This window comes from Macaca mulatta, chromosome 4 (genome assembly GCF_049350105.2).
Source record: "Macaca mulatta isolate MMU2019108-1 chromosome 4, T2T-MMU8v2.0, whole genome shotgun sequence".
NCBI lineage: Eukaryota > Metazoa > Chordata > Mammalia > Primates > Cercopithecidae > Macaca > Macaca mulatta.
The window spans coordinates 55,180,308-55,201,641 of NC_133409.1; positions in this window are offsets into that span (position 1 = coordinate 55,180,308).

Here is a 21,334-nt window from a genome sequence, read left to right on the forward strand (position 1 = left end):
CGTGGATCTCTTTGCTAGCCTTATTTCTGTGTAATCTGAGAACAGATATTTCGGATCCCTTTGGAGACTATCGGGCCAAAGGAAATATCCTCCGATAACAAAGAGAAAGAAGCTTTCTGAGAAACTTCTTTGTGTTCTGTGAAATCATCTCACAGAGTTACAGCTTTCCCCTCAAGAAGCCTTTCGCTAAGACAGTTCTTGTGGAATTGGCAAAGTGATATTTGGAAGCCCATAGAGGGCTATGGTGAAAAAGGAAATATCCTCAGAAGAAATCTGGAAAGAAGCTTTCTGAGAAACTGCTTAGTGTTCTCTTAATTCATCTCACAGAGTTACATCTGTATTTCGTGGATCTCTTTGCTAGCCTTATTTCTGTGGAATCTGAGAACAGATATTTCGGATCCCTTTGAAGACTATAGGGCCAAAGGAAATATCCTCCGATAACAAAGAGAAAGAAGCTTTCTGAGAAACTTCTTTGTGTTCTGTGAAATCATCTCACAGAGTTACAGCTTTCCCCTCAAGAAGCCTTTCGCTAAGACAGTTCTTGTGGAATTGGCAAAGTGATATTTGGAAGCCCTTAGAGTGCTATGGTGAAAAAGGAAATATCCTCAGATGAAATCTGGAAAGAAGCTTTCTGAGAAACTGCTTAGTGTTCTGTTAATTCATCTCACAGAGTTACATCTGTATTTGGTGGATCTCTTTGCAAGCCTTATTTCTGTGGAATCTGAGAACAGATATTTCGGATCCCTTTGAAGACTATAGGGCCAAAGGAAATATCCTCCGATAACAAAGAGAAAGAAGCTTTCTGAGAAACTTCTTTGTGTTCTGTGAAATCATCTCACAGAGTTACAGCTTTCCCCTCAAGAAGCCTTTCGCTAAGACAGTTCTTGTGGAATTGGCAAAGTGATATTTGGAAGCCCATAGAGGGCTATGGTTAAAAAGGAAATATCCTCCGACGAAATCTGGAAAGAAGCTTTCTGAGAAACTGCTCTGTGATGTGTGACTTCCACTCACAGAGTTACATCTGTATTTCGTGGATCTCTTTGCTAGCCTTATTTTTGTGGAATCTGAGAACAATTATTTCGGATCCCTTTGAAGACTCTAGGGCCAAAGGAAATATCCTCCGATAACAAAGAGAAAGAAGCTGTCTGAGAAACTTCTTTGTGTTCTGTGAAATCATCTCACAGAGTTACAGCTTTCCCCTCAGGAAGTCTTTCGCTAAGACAGTTCTTGTGGAATTGGCAAAGTGATATTTGGAAGCCCATAGAGGGCTATGGTGAAAAAGGAAATATCCTCAGATGAAATCTGGAAAGAAGTTTTCTGAGAAACTGCTCTATGATGTGTGACTTCCAATCACAGTGTTATATCTGTATTTCGTGGATCTCTTTTCTAGCCTTATTTCTGTGTAATCTGAGAACAGATATTTTGGATCCCTTTGAAGACTATAGGGCCAAAGGAAATATCCTCCGATAACAAAGAGAAAGAAGCTTTCTGAGAATCTTCTTTGTGTTCTGTGAAATCATCTCACAGAGTTACAGCTTTCCCCTCAAGAAGCCTTTCGCTAAGACAGTTCTTGTGGAATTGGCAAAGTGATATTTGGAAGCCCATAGAGGGCTATGGTGAAAAAGGAAATATCCTCAGATGAAATCTGGAAAGAAGCTTTCTGAGAAACTGCTTAGTGTTCTGTTAATTCATCTCACAGAGTTACATCTGTATTTGGTGGATCTCTTTGCTAGCCTTATTTCTGTGGAATCTGAGAACAGATATTTCGGATCCCTTTGAAGACTATAGGGCCAAAGGAAATATCCTCCGATAACAAAGAGAAAGAAGCTTTCTGAGAAACTTCTTTGTGTTCTGTGAAATCATCTCACAGAGTTACAGCTTTCCCCTCAAGAAGCCTTTCGCTAAGACAGTTCTTGTGGAATTGGCAAAGTGATATTTGGACGCCTGTAGAGGGCTATGGAGAAAAGGGAAATATCCTCAGATGAAATCTGGAAAGAAGCTTTCTGAGAAACTGCTCTGTGATGTGTGACTTCCACTCACAGAGTTACATCTGTATTTCTTGGATCTCTTTGCTGGCCTTATTTCTGTGGAATCAGAGAACAGATATTTCGGATCCCGTTGAAGACTATAGGGCCAAACGAAATATCCTCCAATAAAAAAGAGAAAGAAGCTTTCTGAGAAACTTCTTTGTGTTTTGTGAAGTCATCTCACAGAGTTACAGCTTTCCCCTCAAGAAGCCTTTCGCTAAGACAGTTCTTGTGGAATTGGCAAAGTGATATTTGGAAGCCCATAGAGGGCTATGTTGAAAAAGGAAATATCCTCCGACGAAATCTGGAAAGAAGCTTTCTGAGAAACTGCTCTATGATGTGTGACTTCCACTCACAGTGTTATATCTGTATTTCGTGGATCTCTTTGCTAGCCTTATTTCTGTGTAATCTGAGAACAGGTATTTCGGATCCCTTTGGAGACTATAGGGCCAAAGGAAATATCCTCCGATAACAAGAGAAAGAAGCTTTATGAGAAACTTCTTTGTGTTCTGTGAAATCATCTCACAGAGTTACAGCTTTCCCCTCAAGAAGCCTTTCGCTAAGACAGTTCTTGTGGAATTGGCAAAGTGATATTTGGAAGCCCTTAGAGGGCTATGGTGAAAATGGAAATATCCTCAGATGAAATCTGGAAAGAAGCTTTCTGAGAAACTGCTCTGTGATGTGTGACGTCCACTCACAGAGTTACATCTGTATTTCGTGGATCTCTTGGCTAGCCTGATTCCTGTGGAATCTGAGAACAGATATTTCGGATCCCTTGAAGACTATAGGGCCAAAGGAAATATCCTCCGATAACAAAGAGAAAGAAGCTTTCTGAGAAACTTCTTTGTGTTCTGTGAAGTCATATCACAGAGTTACCCCTTTCCCCTCAAGAAGCCTTTCGCTAAGACAGTTCTTGTGGAATTGGCAAAGTGAATTTTGGAAGCCCATAGAGGGCTAAGGTGAAAAAGGAAATATCCTCAGATGAAATCTGGAAAGAAGCTTTCTGAGAAACTGCTCTGTGATGTGTGACTTCCACTCACAGGGTTACCCCTGTATTTCGTGGATCACTTGGCTAGCCTTATTTCTGTGGAATCTGAGAACAGATATTTCGGATCCTTGAAGACTATAGGGGCAAAGGAAATATCCTCCGATAACAAAGAGAAAGAAGCTTTCTGAGAAACTTCTTTGTGTTCTGTGAAATCATCTCACAGAGTTACAGCTTTTCCCTCAAGAAGCCTTTCGCTAAGACAGTTCTTGTGGAATTGGCAAAGTGATATTTGGAAGCCCATAGCGGGCTATGGTGAAAAAGGAAATATCCTCAGATGAAATCTGGAAAGAAGATTTCTGAGAAACTGCTTAGTGTTCTGTTAATTCATCTCACAGAGTTACATCTGTATTTCGTGGATCTCTTTGCTAGCCTTATTTCTGTGGAATCTGAGAACAGATATTTCGGATCCCTTTGAGGACTATAGGGCCAAAGGAAATATCCTCCGATAACAAAGAGAAAGAAGGTTTCTGAGAAACTTCTTTGTGTTGTGTGAAATCATCTCACAGAATTACAGCTTTCCCCTCAAGAAGCCTTTCGCTAAGACAGTTCTTGTGGAATTGGCAAATTGATATTTGGAAGCCCATAGAGGGCTATGGTGAAAAAGGAAATATCCTCAGATGAAATCTGGAAAGAAGCTTTCTGAGAAACTGCTCTGTGATGTGTGACTTCCACTCACAGAGTTACCCCTGTATTTCGTGGATCACTTGGCTAGCCTTATTTCTGTGGAATCTGAGAACAGATATTTCGGATCCCTTTGATGACTATAGGGCCAAAGGAAATATCCTCCGATAACAAGGAGAAAGAAGCTTTCTGAGAAACTTCTTTGTGTTCTGTGAAATCATCTCACAGATTTACAGCTTTCCCCTCAAGAAGCCTTTCGCTAAGACAGTTCTTGTGGAATTGGCAAAGTGATATTTGGAAGCCCATAGCGGGCTATGGTGAAAAAGGAAATATCCTCAGATGAAATCTGGAAAGAAGCTTTCTGAGAGACTGCTCTGTGATGTGTGACTTCTACTCACAGAGTTACCCCTGTATTTCGTGGATCACTTGGCTAGCCTTATTTCTGTGGAATCTGAGAACAGATATTTCGGATCCCTTTGATGACTATAGGGCCAAAGGAAATATCCTCCGATAACAAGGAGAAAGAAGCTTTCTGAGAAACTTCTTTGTGTTCTGTGAAATCATCTCACAGATTTACAGCTTTCCCCTCAAGAAGCCTTTCGCTAAGACAGTTCTTGTGGAATTGGCAAAGTGATATTTGGAAGCCCATAGCGGGCTATGGTGAAAAAGGAAATATCCTCAGATGAAATCTGGAAAGAAGCTTTCTGAGAAACTGCTTAGTGTTCTGTTAATTCATCTCACAGAGTTACATCTGCATTTCGTGGATCTCTTTGCTAGCCTTATTTCTGTGGAATCTGAGAACAGATATTTCGGATCCCTTTGAAGACTATAGGGCCAAAGGAAATATCCTCCGATAACAAAGAGAAAGAAGCTTTCTGAGAAACTTCTTTGTGTTGTGTGAAATCATCTCACAGAGTTACAGCTTTCCCCTCAAGAAGCCTTTCGCTAAGACAGTTCTTGTGGAATTGGCAAAGTGATATTTGGAAGCTCATACAGGGCTATGGTGAAAAAGAAAATATCCTCAGATGAAATCTGGAAAGAAGCTTTCTGAGAAACTGCTCTGTGATGTGTGACTTCCACTCACAGAGTTACATCTGTATTTCGTGGATCTCTTGGCTAGCCTTATTCCTGTGGAATCTGAGAACAGATATTTCGGATCCCTTGAAGACTATAGGGCCAAAGGAAATATCCTCCGATAACAAAGAGAAAGAAACTTTCTGAGAAACTTCTTTGTGTTCTGTGAAGTCATCTCACAGAGTTACCCCTTTCCCCTCAAGAAGCCTTTCGCTAAGAAAGTTCTTGTGAAATTGGCAAAGTGATATTTGGAAGCCCACAGAGGGCTATGTTGAAAAAGGAAATATCCTCAGATGAAATCTGGAAAGAAGCTTTCTGAGAAACTGCCTAGTGTTCTGTTAATTCATCTCACAGAGTTACATCTGTATTTCGTGGATCTCTTTGCTAGCCTTACTTCTGTGTAATCTGAGAACAGATATTTCGGATCCCTTTGGAGACTATAGGGCCAAAGGAAATATCCTCCGTTAACAAAGAGAAAGAAGCTTTATGAGAAACTTCTTTGTGTTCTGTGAAATCATCTCACAGAGTTACAGCTTTCCCTTCAAGAAGCCTTTCGCTAAGGCAATTCTTGTGGAATTGGCAAAGTGATATTTGGAAGCCCTTAGAGGGCTATGGTGAAAAAGGAAATATCCTCAGATGAAATCTGGAAAGAAGCTTTGTGAGAAACTGCTCTGTGATGTGTGACTTCCACTCACAGAGTTACATCTGTATTTCGTGGATCTCTTGGCTAGCCTGATTCCTGTGGAATCTGAGAACAGATATTTCGGATCCCTTGAAGACTATAGGGCCAAAGGAAATATCCTCAGATAACAAAGAGAAAGAAGCTTTCTGAGAAACTTCTTTGTGTTCTGTGAAGTCATATCACAGAGTTACCCCTTTCCCCTCAAGAAGCCTTTCGCTAAGACAGTTCTTGTGGAATTGGCAAAGTGATATTTGGAAGCCCATAGAGGGCTATGGTGAAAAAGGAAATATCCTCAGATGAAATCTGGAAAGAAGCTTTCTGAGAAACTGCTCTGTGATGTGTGACTTCCACTCACAGGGTTACCCCTGTATTTCGTGGATCACTTGGCTAGCCTTATTTCTGTGGAATCTGAGAACAGATATTTCGGATCCTTGAAGACTATAGGGCCAAAGGAAATATCCTCCGATAACAAAGAGAAAGAAGCTTTCTGAGAAACTTCTTTGTGTTCTGTGAAATCATCTCACAGAGTTACAGTTTTTCCCTCAAGAAGCCTTTCGCTAAGACAGTTCTTGTGGAATTGGCAAAGTGATATTTGGAAGCCCATAGCGGGCTATGGTGAAAAAGGAAATATCCTCAGATGAAATCTGGAAAGAAGATTTCTGAGAAACTGCTTAGTGTTCTGTTAATTCATCTCACAGAGTTACATCTGTATTTCGTGGATCTCTTTGCTAGCCTTATTTCTGTGGAATCTGAGAACAGATATTTCGGATCCCTTTGAGGACTATAGGGCCAAAGGAAATATCCTCCGATAACAAAGAGAAAGAAGCTTTCTGAGAAACTTCTTTGTGTTCTGTGAAGTCATATCACAGAGTTACCCCTTTCCCCTCAAGAAGCCTTTCGCTAAGACAGTTCTTGTGGAATTGGCAAAGTGATATTTGGAAGCTCATACTGGGCTATGGTGAAAAAGAAAATATCCTCAGATGAAATCTGGAAAGAAGCTTTCTGAGAAACTGCTCTGTGATGTGTGACTTCCACTCACAGAGTTACATCTGTATTTCGTGGATCTCTTGGCTAGCCTTATTCCTGTGGAATCTGAGAACAGATATTTCGGATCCCTTGAAGACTATAGGGCCAAAGGAAATATCCTCCGATAACAAAGAGAAAGAAGCATTCTGAGAAACTTCTTTGTGTTCTGTGAAGTCATCTCACAGAGTTACCCCTTTCCCCTCAAGAATCCTTTCGCTAAGACAGTTCTTGTGGAATTGTCAAAGTGATATTTGGAAGCCCATAGAGGGCTATGGTGTAAAAGGAAATATCCTCAGATGAAATCTGGAAAGAAGCTTTCTGGAAACTGCTCTGTGATGTGTGACTTCCACTCACAGAGTTACCCCTGTATTTCGTGGATCACTTGGCTAGCCTTATTTCTGTGGAATCTGGGAACAGATATTTCGGATCCCTTGAAGACTATAGGGCCAAAGGAAATATCCTCCGATAACAAAGAGAAAGAAGCTTTCTGAGAAACTTCTTTGTGTTCTGTGAAATCATCTCACAGAGTTACAGCTTTCCCCTCAAGAAGCCTTTCGCTAAGACAGTTCTTGTGGAATTGGCAAAGTGATATTTGGAAGCCCATAGCGGGCTATGGTGAAAAAGGAAATATCCTCAGATGAAATCTGGAAAGAAGCTTTCTGAGAAACTGCTTAGTGTTCTGTTAATTCATCTCACAGAGTTACATCTGTATTTCGAGGATCTCTTTGCTAGCCTTATTTCTGTGGAATCTGAGAACAGATATTTCGGAACCCTTTGAAGACTATAGGGCCAAAGGAAATCTCCTCCGATAACAAAGAGAAAGAAGCTTTCTGAGAAACTTCTTTGTGTTCTGTGAAATCATCTCACTGAGTTACAGCTTTCCCCTCAAGAAGCCTTTCGCTAAGACAGTTCTTGTGGGATTGGCAAAGTGATATTTGGAAGCCCACAGAGGGCTATGTTGAAAAAGGAAATATCCTCAGATGAAATCTGGAAAGAAGCTTTCTGAGAAACTGCTTAGTGTTCTGTTAATTCATCTCACAGAGTTACATCTGTATTTCGTGGATCTCTTTGCTAGCCTTATTTCTGTGGAATCTGAGAACAGATATTTCGGATCCCTTTGGAGACTATAGGGCCAAAGGAAATATCCTCCGATAACAAAGAGAAAGAAGCTTTCTGAGAAACTTCTTTGTGTTCTGTGAAATCATCTCACAGAGTTACAGCTTTCCCCTCAAGAAGCCTTTCGCTAAGAGAGTTCCTGTGGAATTGGCAAAGTGATATTTGGAAGCCAATAGAGAGCAATGATGAAAAAGGAATTATCCTCAGATGAAATCTGGAAAGAATCTTTCTGAGAAACTGCTTAGTGTTCTGTTAATTCATCTCACAGAATTACATCTGCATTTCGTGGATCTCCTTGCTAGCCTTATTTCTGTGGAATCTGAGAACAGATATTTCAGATCCCTTTGGAGACTATAGGGCCAAAGGAAATATCCTCCGATAACAAAGAGAAAGAAGCTTTCTGAGAAACTTCTTTGTGTTCTGTGAAATCATCTCATAGAGTTACAGCTTTCCCCTCAAGAAGCCTTTCGCTAAGACAGTTCTTGTGGAATTGGCAAAGTGATATTTGGAAGCCCATAGAGGGCTATGGTGAAAGAGGAAATATCCTCAAATGTAATCTGGAAAGAAGCTTTCTGAGAAAATGCTCTGTGATGTGTGACTTCCACTCACAGAGTTACATCTGTTTTTCGTGGATCTCTTTGCATGCCTTATTTCTGTGGAATCTGAGAACAGATATTTCGGATCCCTTTGAAGACTACAGGGCCAAAGGAAATATCCTCCGATAACAAAGAGAAAGAAGCTTTCTGAGAAACTTCTTTGTGGTCTGTGAAATCATCTCACAGAGTTACACCCTTACCCTCAAGAAGCCTTTTCCTAAGTCCGTTCTTGTGGAATTGGCAAAGTGATATTTGGAAGCCCATAGAAGGCTACGGTGAAAATGGAAATATCCTGAGATGAAATCTGGAAAGAAGATTTCTGAGAAACTGCTTAGTGTTCTGTTAATTCATCTCACAGAGTTACATCTGTATTTCGTGGATCTCTTTGCTAGCCTTATTCCTGTGGAATCTGAAAACAGATATTTCGGATCCCTTTGAAGACTCTAGGGCCAAAGGAAATATCCTCCGATAACAAAGAGAAAGAAGCTTTCTGAGAAACTTCTTTGTGTTCTGTGAAATCATCTCAAAGTGTTACAGCTTTCCCCTCAGGAAGTCTTTCGCTAAGACAGTTCTTGTGGAATTAACAAAGTGATATTTGGAAGCCCATAGAGGGCTATGGTGAAAAAGGAAATATCCTCAGATGAAATCTGGAAAGAAGCTTTCTGAGAAACTGCTCTATGATGTGTGACTTCCACTCACAGTGTTATATCTGTGTTTCGTGGATCTCTTTGCTAGCCTTATTTCTGTGGAATCTGAGAACAGATATTTCGGATCCCTTTGAAGACTATAGGGCCAAAGGAAATATCCTCCGATAACAAAGAGAAACAAGCTTTCTGAGAAACTTCTTTGTGTTCTGTGAAATCAACTCACAGAGTTACAGCTTTCCCCTCAAGAAGCCTTTCGCTAAGACAGTTCTTGTGGAATTGGCAAAGTGATATTTGGAAGCCCATAGCGGGCTATGGTGAAAAAGGAAATATCCTCAGATGAAATCAGGAAAGAAGCTTTCTGAGAAACTGCTTAGTGTTCTGTTAATTCATCTCACAGAGTTACATCTGTATTTCGTGGATCTCTTTGCTAGCCTTATTTCTGTGGAATCTGAGAACAGATATTTCAGATCCCTTTGAAGACTATAAGGCCAAAGGAAATATCCTCCGATAACAAAGAGAAAGAAGCTTTCTGAGAAACTCCTTTGTGTTCTGTGAAATCATCTCAGAGAGTTACAGCTTTCCCCTCAAGAAGCCTTTCGCTAAGACAGTTCTTGTGCAATTGGCAAAGTGATATTTGGAAGCCCATAGAGGGCTATGGTGAAAAAGGAAATATCCTCAGATGAAATCTGGAAAGAAGCTTTCTGAGAAACTGCTTAGTGTTCTGTTAATTCATCTCACAGAGTTACATCTGAATTTGGTGGATCTCTTTGCTAGCCTTATTTCTGTGGAATCTGAGAACAGATATTTCGGATACCTTTGAAGACTATAGGGCCAAAGGAAATATCCTCCGATAACAAAGAGAAAGAAGCTTTCTGAGAAACTTCTTTGTGTTGTGTGAAATCATCTCACAGAGTTACAGCTTTCCCCTCAAGAAGCCTTTCGCTAAGACAGTTCTTGTGGAATTGGCAAAGTGATATTTGGAAGCTCATACAGGGCTATGGTGAAAAAGAAAATATCCTCAGATGAAATCTGGAAAGAAGCTTTCTGAGAAACTGCTCTGTGATGTGTGACTTCCACTCACAGAGTTACATCTGTATTTCGTGGATCTCTTGGCTAGCCTTATTCCTGTGGAATCTGAGAACAGATATTTCGGATCCCTTGAAGACTATAGGGCCAAAGGAAATATCCTCCGATAACAAAGAGAAAGAAGCTTTCTGAGAAACTTCTTTGTGTTCTGTGAAGTCATATCACAGAGTTACCCCTTTCCCCTCAAGAAGCCTTTCGCTAAGACAGTTCTTGTGGAATTGGCAAAGTGATATTTGGAAGCCCATAGAGGGCTATGGTGAAAAAGGAAATATCCTCAGATGAAATCTGGAAAGAAGCTTTCTGAGAAACTGCTCTGTGATGTGCGACTTCCACTCACAGGGTTACCCCTGTGTTTCGTGGATCACTTGGCTAGCCTTATTTCTGTGGAATCTGAGAACAGATATTTCGGATTCTTGAAGACTATAGGGCCTAAGGAAATATCCTCCGATAAGAAAGAGAAAGAAGCTTTCTGAGAAACTTCTTTGTGTTCTGTGAAATCATCTCACAGAGTTACAGCTTTCCCCTCAAGAAGCCTTTCGCTAAGACAGTTCTTGTGGAATTGGCAAAGTGATATTTGGAAGCCCATAGCGGGCTATGGTGAAAAAGGAAATATCCTCAGATGAAATCTGGAAAGAAGCTTTCTGAGAAACTGCTTAGTGTTCTGTTAATTCATCTCACAGAGTTACATCTGTATTTCGTGGATCTCTTTGCTAGCCTTATTTCTGTTGAATCTGAGAACAGATATTTCGGATCCCTTTGAAGACTACAGGGCCAAAGAAAATATCCTCCGATAACAAAGAGAAAGAAGCTTTCTGAGAAACTTCTTTGTGGTCTGTGAAATCATCTCCAGAGTTACAGCCTTTCCCTCAAGAAGCCTTTTCCTAAGTCAGTTCTTGTGGAATTGGCAAAGTGATATTTGGAAGCCCATAGTGGGCTATGGTGAAAATGGAAATATCCTCAGATGAAATCTGGAAAGAAGCTTTCTGAGAAACTGCTTAGTGTTCTGTTAATTCATCTCACAGAGTTACATCTGTATTTCGTGGATCTCTTGGCTAGCCTTATTTCTGTGGAATCTGAGAACAGATATTTCGGATCCCTTTGGAGACTATAGGGCCAAAGGAAATATCCTCCGATAACAAAGAGAAAGAAGCTTTCTGAGAAACTTCTTTGTGTTCTGTGAAATCATCTCACAGAGTTACAGCTTTCCCCTTAAGAAGCCTTTCGCTAAGACAGTTCCTGTGGAATTGGCAAAGTGATATTTGGAAGCCCATAGAGAGCAATGATGAAAAAGGAATTATCCTCAGATGAAATCTGGAAAGAATCTTTCTGAGAAACTGCTTAGTGTTCTGTTAATTCATCTCACAGAATTACATCTGCATTTCGTGGATCTCCTTGCTAGCCTTATTTCTGTGGAATCTGAGAACAGATATTTCAGATCCCTTTGGAGACTATAGGGCCAAAGGAAATATCCTCCGCTAACAAAGAGAAAGAAGCTTTCTGAGAAACTTCTTTGTGTTCTGTGAAATCATCTCATAGAGTTACAGCTTTCCCCTCAAGAAGCCTTTCGCTAACACAGTTCTTGTGGAATTGGCAAAGTGATATTTGGAAGCCCATAGAGGGCTATGGTGAAAGAGGAAATATCCTCAAATGAAATCTGGAAAGAAGCTTTCTGAGAAACTGCTCTGTGATGTGTGACTTCCACTCACAGAGTTACATCTGTTTTTCGTGGATCTCTTTGCATGACTTATTTCTGTGGAATCTGAGAACAGATATTTCGGATCCCTTTGAAGACTACAGGGCCAAAGGAAATATCCTCCGATAACAAAGAGAAAGAAGCTTTCTGAGAAACTTCTTTGTGGTCTGTGAAATCATCTCACAGAGTTACACCCTTACCCTCAAGAAGCCTTTTCCTAAGTCCGTTCTTGTGGAATTGGCAAAGTGATATTTGGAAGCCCATAGAAGGCTACGGTGAAAATGGAAATATCCTCAGATGAAATCTGGAAAGAAGATTTCTGAGAAACTGCTTAGTGTTCTGTTAATTCATCTCACAGAGTTACATCTGTATTTCGTGGATCTCTTTGCTAGCCTTATTCCTGTGGATTCTGAGAACAGATATTTCGGATCCCTTTGAAGACTATAGGGCCAAAGGAAATATCCTCCGATAACAAAGAGAAAGAAGCTTTCTGAGAAACTTCTTTGTGGTCTGTGAAATCATCTCACAGAGTTACAGCTTTCCCCTCAAGAAGCCTTTCGCTAAGACAGTTCTTGTGGAATTGGCAAAGTGATATTTGGAAGCCCATAGAGGGCTATGGTGAAAAAGGAAATATCCTCAGGTGAAATCTGGAAAGAAGCTTTGTGAGAAACTGCTTAGTGTTCTGTTAATTCATCTCACAGAGTTACATCTGTATTTCGTGGATCTCTTTTCTAGCCTTATTTCTGTGGAATCTGAGAACAGATATTTTGGATCCCTTTGGAGACTTTAGGGCCAAAGGAAATATCCTCCGATAACAAAGAGAAAGAAGCTTTCTGAGAAACTTCTTTGTGTTCTGTGAAATCATCTCACAGAGTTACAGCTTTCCCCTCAAGAAGCCTTTCGCTAAGACAGTTCTTGTGGAATTGGCAAAGTGATATTTGGAAGCCCACAGAGGGCTATGGTGAAAAAGGAAATATCCTCAGATGAAATCTGGAAAGAAGCTTTCTGAGAAACTGCTCTGTGATGTGTGACTTCCACTCACAGAGTTACCCCTGTATTTCGTGGATCACTTGGCTAGCCTTATTTCTGTGGAATCTGAGAACAGATATTTTGGATCCCTTGAAGACTATAGGGCCAAAGGAAATATCCTCCGATAACAAAGAGAAAGAAGCTTTCTGAGAAACTTCTTTGTGTTCTGTGAAATCATCTCACAGAGTTACAGCTTTCCCTTCAAGAAGCCTTTCGCTAAGACAGTTCTTGTGGAATTGGCAAAGTGATATTTGGAAGCCCACAGAGGGCTATGTTGAAAAAGGAAATATCCTCAGATGAAATCTGGAAAGAAGCTTTCTGAGAAACTGCTTAGTGTTCTGTTAATTCATCTCACAGAGTTACATCTGTATTTCGTGGATCTCTTTGCTAGCCTTATTTCTGTGTAATCTGAGAACAGATATTTCGGATCCCTTTGGAGACTATCGGGCCAAAGGAAATATCCTCCGATAACAAAGAGAAAGAAGCTTTCTGAGAAACTTCTTTGTGTTCTGTGAAATCATCTCACAGAGTTACAGCTTTCCCCTCAAGAAGCCTTTCGCTAAGACAGTTCTTGTGGAATTGGCAAAGTGATATTTGGAAGCCCATAGAGGGCTATGGTGAAAAAGGAAATATCCTCAGAAGAAATCTGGAAAGAAGCTTTCTGAGAAACTGCTTAGTGTTCTCTTAATTCATCTCACAGAGTTACATCTGTATTTCGTGGATCTCTTTGCTAGCCTTATTTCTGTGGAATCTGAGAACAGATATTTCGGATCCCTTTGAAGACTATAGGGCCAAAGGAAATATCCTCCGATAACAAAGAGAAAGAAGCTTTCTGAGAAACTTCTTTGTGTTCTGTGAAATCATCTCACAGAGTTACAGCTTTCCCCTCAAGAAGCCTTTCGCTAAGACAGTTCTTGTGGAATTGGCAAAGTGATATTTGGAAGCCCTTAGAGTGCTATGGTGAAAAAGGAAATATCCTCAGATGAAATCTGGAAAGAAGCTTTCTGAGAAACTGCTTAGTGTTCTGTTAATTCATCTCACAGAGTTACATCTGTATTTGGTGGATCTCTTTGCAAGCCTTATTTCTGTGGAATCTGAGAACAGATATTTCGGATCCCTTTGAAGACTATAGGGCCAAAGGAAATATCCTCCGATAACAAAGAGAAAGAAGCTTTCTGAGAAACTTCTTTGTGTTCTGTGAAATCATCTCACAGAGTTACAGCTTTCCCCTCAAGAAGCCTTTCGCTAAGACAGTTCTTGTGGAATTGGCAAAGTGATATTTGGAAGCCCATAGAGGGCTATGGTTAAAAAGGAAATATCCTCCGACGAAATCTGGAAAGAAGCTTTCTGAGAAACTGCTCTGTGATGTGTGACTTCCACTCACAGAGTTACATCTGTATTTCGTGGATCTCTTTGCTAGCCTTATTTTTGTGGAATCTGAGAACAATTATTTCGGATCCCTTTGAAGACTCTAGGGCCAAAGGAAATATCCTCCGATAACAAAGAGAAAGAAGCTGTCTGAGAAACTTCTTTGTGTTCTGTGAAATCATCTCACAGAGTTACAGCTTTCCCCTCAGGAAGTCTTTCGCTAAGACAGTTCTTGTGGAATTGGCAAAGTGATATTTGGAAGCCCATAGAGGGCTATGGTGAAAAAGGAAATATCCTCAGATGAAATCTGGAAAGAAGTTTTCTGAGAAACTGCTCTATGATGTGTGACTTCCAATCACAGTGTTATATCTGTATTTCGTGGATCTCTTTTCTAGCCTTATTTCTGTGTAATCTGAGAACAGATATTTTGGATCCCTTTGAAGACTATAGGGCCAAAGGAAATATCCTCCGATAACAAAGAGAAAGAAGCTTTCTGAGAATCTTCTTTGTGTTCTGTGAAATCATCTCACAGAGTTACAGCTTTCCCCTCAAGAAGCCTTTCGCTAAGACAGTTCTTGTGGAATTGGCAAAGTGATATTTGGAAGCCCATAGAGGGCTATGGTGAAAAAGGAAATATCCTCAGATGAAATCTGGAAAGAAGCTTTCTGAGAAACTGCTCTGTGATGTGTGACTTCCACTCACAGAGTTACTTCTGTATTTCGTGGACCTGTTTGCTACCCTTATTTCTGTGGAATCTGAGAACAGATATTTCGGATCCCTTGAAGACTATAGGGCCAAAGGCAATATCCTCCGATAACAAAGAGAAAGAAGCTTTCTGAGAAACTTCTTTGTGTTCTGTGAAGACATCTCACAGAGTTACATCTTTCCCCTCAAGAAGCCTTTCGCTAAGGCAGTTCTTGTGGAATTGGCAAAGTGATATTTGGAAGCCCATAGCGGGCTATGGTGAAAAAGGAAATATCCTCAGATGAAATCTGGAAAGAAGATTTCTGAGAAACTGCTTAGTGTTCTGTTAATTCATCTCACAGAGTTACATCTGTATTTCGTGGATCTCTTTGCTAGCCTTATTTCTGTGGAATCTGAGAACAGATATTTCGGATCCCTTTGAAGACTATAGGGCCAAAGGAAATATCCTCCGATAACAAAGAGAAAGAAGCTTTCTGAGAAACTTCTTTGTGTTGTGTGAAATCATCTCACAGAATTACAGCTTTCACCTCAAGAAGCCTTTCGCTAAGACAGTTCTTGTGGAATTGGCAAAGTGATATTTGGAAGCTCATACAGGGCCATGGTGAAAAAGAAAATATCCTCAGAAGAAATCTGGAAAGAAGCTTTCTGAGAAACTGCTCTGTGATGTGTGACTTCCACTCACAGAGTTACATCTGTATTTCGTGGATCTCTTGGCTAGCCTTATTCCTGTGGAATCTGAGAACAGATATTTCGGATCCCTAGAAGACTATAGGGCCAAAGGAAATATCCTCCGATAACAAAGAGAAAGAAGCTTTCTGAGAAACTTCTTTGTGTTCTGTGAAGTCATCTCACAGAGTTACCCCTTTCCCCTCAAGAAGCCTTTCGCTAAGACAGTTCTTGTGGAATTGCAAAGTGATATTTGGAAGCCCATAGAGGGCTATGGTGAAAAAGGAAATATCCTCAGATGAAATCTGGAAAGAAGCTTTCTGAGAAACTGCTCTGTAATGTGTGACTTCCACTCACAGAGTTACCCCTGTATTTCGTGGATCACTTGGCTAGCCTTATTTCTGTGGAATCTGAGAACAGATATTTCGGATCCCTTGAAGACTATAGGGCCAAAGGAAATATCCTCCGATAACAAAGAGAAAGAAGCTTTCTGAGAAACTTCTTTGTGTTCTGTGAAATCATCTCACAGAGTTACAGCTTTCCCCTCAAGAAGCCTTTCGCTAAGACAGTTCTTGTGGAATTGGCAAAGTGATATTTGGAAGCCCATAGCGGGCTATGGTGAAAAAGGAAATATCCTCAGATGAAATCTGGAAAGAAGTTTTCTGAGAAACTGCTTAGAGTTCTGTTAATTCATCTCACAGAGTTACATCTGTATTTCGTGGATCTCTTTGCTAGCCTTATTTCTGTGTAATCTGAGAACAGATATTTCGGATCCCTTTGAAGACTATAGGGCCAAAGGAAATATCCTCCGATAACAAAGAGAAAGAAGCTTTCTGAGAAACTTCTTTGTGTTCTGTGAAATCATCTCACAGAGTTACAGCTTTCCCCTCAAGAAGCCTTTCGCTAAGACAGTTCTTGTGGAATTGGCAAAGTGATATTTGGAAGCCCATAGCGGGCTATGGTGAAAAAGGAAATATCCTCAGATGAAATCTGGAAAGAAGCTTTCTGAGAAACTGCTTAGTGTTCTGTTAATTCATCTCACAGAGTTACATCTGTATTTCGTGGATCTCTTTGCTAGCCTTATTTCTGTTGAATCTGAGAACAGATATTTCGGATCCCTTTGAAGACTACAGGGCCAAAGAAAATATCCTCCGATAACAAAGAGAAAGAAGCTTTCTGAGAAACTTCTTTGTGGTCTGTGAAATCATCTCCAGAGTTACAGCCTTTCCCTCAAGAAGCCTTTTCCTAAGTCAGTTCTTGTGGAATTGGCAAAGTGATATTTGGAAGCCCATAGTGGGCTATGGTGAAAATGGAAATATCCTCAGATGAAATCTGGAAAGAAGCTTTCTGAGAAACTGCTTAGTGTTCTCTTAATTCATCTCACAGAGTTACATCTGTATTTCGTGGATCTCTTGGCTAGCCTTATTTCTGTGGAATCTGAGAACAGATATTTCGGATCCCTTTGGAGACTATAGGGCCAAAGGAAATATCCTCCGATAACAAAGAGAAAGAAGCTTTCTGAGAAACTTCTTTGTGTTCTGTGAAATCATCTCACAGAGTTACAGCTTTCCCCTTAAGAAGCCTTTCGCTAAGACAGTTCCTGTGGAATTGGCAAAGTGATATTTGGAAGCCCATAGAGAGCAATGATGAAAAAGGAATTATCCTCAGATGAAATCTGGAAAGAATCTTTCTGAGAAACTGCTTAGTGTTCTCTTAATTCATCTCACAGAATTACATCTGCATTTCGTGGATCTCCTTGCTAGCCTTATTTCTGTGGAATCTGAGAACAGATATTTCAGATCCCTTTGGAGACTATAGGGCCAAAGGAAATATCCTCCGCTAACAAAGAGAAAGAAGCTTTCTGAGAAACTTCTTTGTGTTCTGTGAAATCATCTCATAGAGTTACAGCTTTCCCCTCAAGAAGCCTTTCGCTAACACAGTTCTTGTGGAATTGGCAAAGTGATATTTGGAAGCCCATATAGGGCTATGGTGAAAGAGGAAATATCCTCAAATGAAATCTGGAAAGAAGCTTTCTGAGAAACTGCTCTGTGATGTGTGACTTCCACTCACAGAGTTACATCTGTTTTTCGTGGATCTCTTTGCATGACTTATTTCTGTGGAATCTGAGAACAGATATTTCGGATCCCTTTGAAGACTACAGGGCCAAAGGAAATATCCTCCGATAACAAAGAGAAAGAAGCTTTCTGAGAAACTTCTTTGTGGTCTGTGAAATCATCTCACAGAGTTACACCCTTACCCTCAAGAAGCCTTTTCCTAAGTCCGTTCTTGTGGAATTGGCAAAGTGATATTTGGAAGCCCATAGAAGGCTACGGTGAAAATGGAAATATCCTCAGATGAAATCTGGAAAGAAGATTTCTGAGAAACTGCTTAGTGTTCTGTTAATTCATCTCACAGAGTTACATCTGTATTTCGTGGATCTCTTTGCTAGCCTTATTCCTGTGGAATCTGAGAACAGATATTTCGGATCCCTTTGAAGACTATAGGGCCAAAGGAAATATCCTCCGATAACAAAGAGAAAGAAGCTTTCTGAGAAACTTCTTTGTGGTCTGTGAAATCATCTCACAGAGTTACAGCTTTCCCCTCAAGAAGCCTTTCGCTAAGACAGTTCTTGTGGAATTGGCAAAGTGATATTTGGAAGCCCATAGAGGGCTATGGTGAAAAAGGAAATATCCTCAGGTGAAATCTGGAAAGAAGCTTTGTGAGAAACTGCTTAGTGTTCTGTTAATTCATCTCACAGAGTTACATCTGTATTTCGTGGATCTCTTTTCTAGCCTTATTTCTGTGTAATCTGAGAACAGATATTTTGGATCCCTTTGGAGACTTTAGGGCCAAAGGAAATATCCTCCGATAACAAAGAGAAAGAAGCTTTCTGAGAAACTTCTTTGTGTTCTGTGAAATCATCTCACAGAGTTACAGCTTTCCCCTCAAGAAGCCTTTCGCTAAGACAGTTCTTGTGGAATTGGCAAAGTGATATTTGGAAGCCCATAGAGGGCTATGGTGAAAAAGGAAATATCCTCAGATGAAATCTGGAAAGAAGCTTTCTGAGAAACTGCTCTGTGATGTGTGACTTCCACTCACAGAGTTACCCCTGTATTTCGTGGATCACTTGGCTAGCCTTATTTCTGTGGAATCTGAGAACAGATATTTTGGATCCCTTGAAGACTATAGGGCCAAAGGAAATATCCTCCGATAACAAAGAGAAAGAAGCTTTCTGAGAAACTTCTTTGTGTTCTGTGAAATCATCTCACAGAGTTACAGCTTTCCCTTCAAGAAGCCTTTCGCTAAGACAGTTCTTGTGGAATTGGCAAAGTGATATTTGGAAGCCCACAGAGGGCTATGTTGAAAAAGGAAATATCCTCAGATGAAATCTGGAAAGAAGCTTTCTGAGAAACTGCTTAGTGTTCTGTTAATTCATCTCACAGAGTTACATCTGTATTTCGTGGATCTCTTTGCTAGCCTTATTTCTGTGTAATCTGAGAACAGATATTTCGGATCCCTTTGGAGACTATCGGGCCAAAGGAAATATCCTCCGATAACAAAGAGAAAGAAGCTTTCTGAGAAACTTCTTTGTGTTCTGTGAAATCATCTCACAGAGTTACAGCTTTCCCCTCAAGAAGCCTTTCGCTAAGACAGTTCTTGTGGAATTGGCAAAGTGATATTTGGAAGCCCATAGAGGGCTATGGTGAAAAAGGAAATATCCTCAGATGAAATCTGGAAAGAAGCTTTCTGAGAAACTGCTCAGTGTTCTCTTAATTCATCTCACAGAGTTACATCTGTATTTCGTGGATCTCTTTGCTAGCCTTATTTCTGTGGAATCTGAGAACAGATATTTCGGATCCCTTTGAAGACTATAGGGCCAAAGGAAATATCCTCCGATAACAAAGAGAAAGAAGCTTTCTGAGAAACTTCTTTGTGTTCTGTGAAATCATCTCACAGAGTTACAGCTTTCCCCTCAAGAAGCCTTTCGCTAAGACAGTTCTTGTGGAATTGGCAAAGTGATATTTGGAAGCCCTTAGAGTGCTATGGTGAAAAAGGAAATATCCTCAGATGAAATCTGGAAAGAAGCTTTCTGAGAAACTGCTTAGTGTTCTGTTAATTCATCTCACAGAGTTACATCTGTATTTGGTGGATTTCTTTGCTAGCCTTATTTCTGTGGAATCTGAGAACAGATATTTCGGATCCCTTTGAAGACTATAGGGCCAAAGGAAATATCCTCCGATAACAAAGAGAAAGAAGCTTTCTGAGAAACTTCTTTGTGTTCTGTGAAATCATCTCACAGAGTTACAGCTTTCCCCTCAAGAAGCCTTTCGCTAAGACAGTTCTTGTGGAATTGGCAAAGTGATATTTGGAAGCCCATAGAGGGCTATGGTTAAAAAGGAAATATCCTCCGACGAAATCTGGAAAGAAGCTTTCTGAGAAACTGCTCTGTGATGTGTGACTTCCACTCACAGAGTTACATCTGTATTTCGTGGATCTCTTTGCTAGCCTTATTTTTGTGGAATCTGAGAACAATTATTTCGGATCCCTTTGAAGACTCTAGGGCCAAAGGAAATATCCTCCGATAACAAAGAGAAAGAAGCTGTCTGAGAAACTTCTTTGTGTTCTGTGAAATCATCTCACAGCGTTACAGCTTTCCTCTCAAGAAGCCTTTCGCTAAGACAGTTCTTGTGGAATTGGCAAAGTGATATTTGGAAGCCCATAGAGGGCTATGGTGAAAAAGGAAATATCCTCAGATGAAATCTGGAAAGAAGTTTTCTGAGAAACTGCTCTATGATGTGTGACTTCCAATCACAGTGTTATATCTGTATTTCGTGGATCTCTTTTCTAGCCTTATTTCTGTGTAATCTGAGAACAGATATTTTGGATCCCTTTGAAGACTATAGGGACAAAGGAAATATCCTCCGATAACAAAGAGAAAGAAGCTTTCTGAGAATCTTCTTTGTGTTCTGTGAAATCATCTCACAGAGTTACAGCTTTCCCCTCAAGAAGCCTTTCGCTAAGACAGTTCTTGTGGAATTGGCAAAGTGATATTTGGAAGCCCATAGAGGGCTATGGTGAAAAAGGAAATATCCTCAGATGAAATCTGGAAAGAAGCTTTCTGAGAAACTGCTCTGTGATGTGTGACTTCCACTCACAGAGTTACTTCTGTATTTCGTGGACCTGTTTGCTACCCTTATTTCTGTGGAATCTGAGAACAGATATTTCGGATCCCTTGAAGACTATAGGGCCAAAGGAAATATCCTCCGATAACAAAGAGAAAGAAGCTTTCTGAGAAACTTCTTTGTGTTCTGTGAAGACATCTCACAGAGTTACATCTTTCCCCTCAAGAAGCCTTTCGCTAAGACAGTTCTTGTGGAATTGGCAAAGTGATATTTGGAAGCCCATAGCGGGCTATGGTGAAAAAGGAAATATCCTCAGATGAAATCTGGAAAGAAGATTTCTGAGAAACTGCTTAGTGTTCTGTTAATTCATCTCACAGAGTTACATCTGTATTTCGTGGATCTCTTTGCTAGCCTTATTTCTGTGGAATCTGAGAACAGATATTTCGGATCCCTTTGAAGACTATAGGGCCAAAGGAAATATCCTCCGATAACAAAGAGAAAGAAGCTTTCTGAGAAACTTCTTTGTGTTGTGTGAAATCATCTCACAGAATTACAGCTTTCACCTCAAGAAGCCTTTCGCTAAGACAGTTCTTGTGGAATTGGCAAAGTGATATTTGGAAGCTCATACAGGGCCATGGTGAAAAAGAAAATATCCTCAGAAGAAATCTGGAAAGAAGCTTTCTGAGAAACTGCTCTGTGATGTGTGACTTCCACTCACAGAGTTACATCTGTATTTCGTGGATCTCTTGGCTAGCCTTATTCCTGTGGAATCTGAGAACAGATATTTCGGATCCCTAGAAGACTATAGGGCCAAAGGAAATATCCTC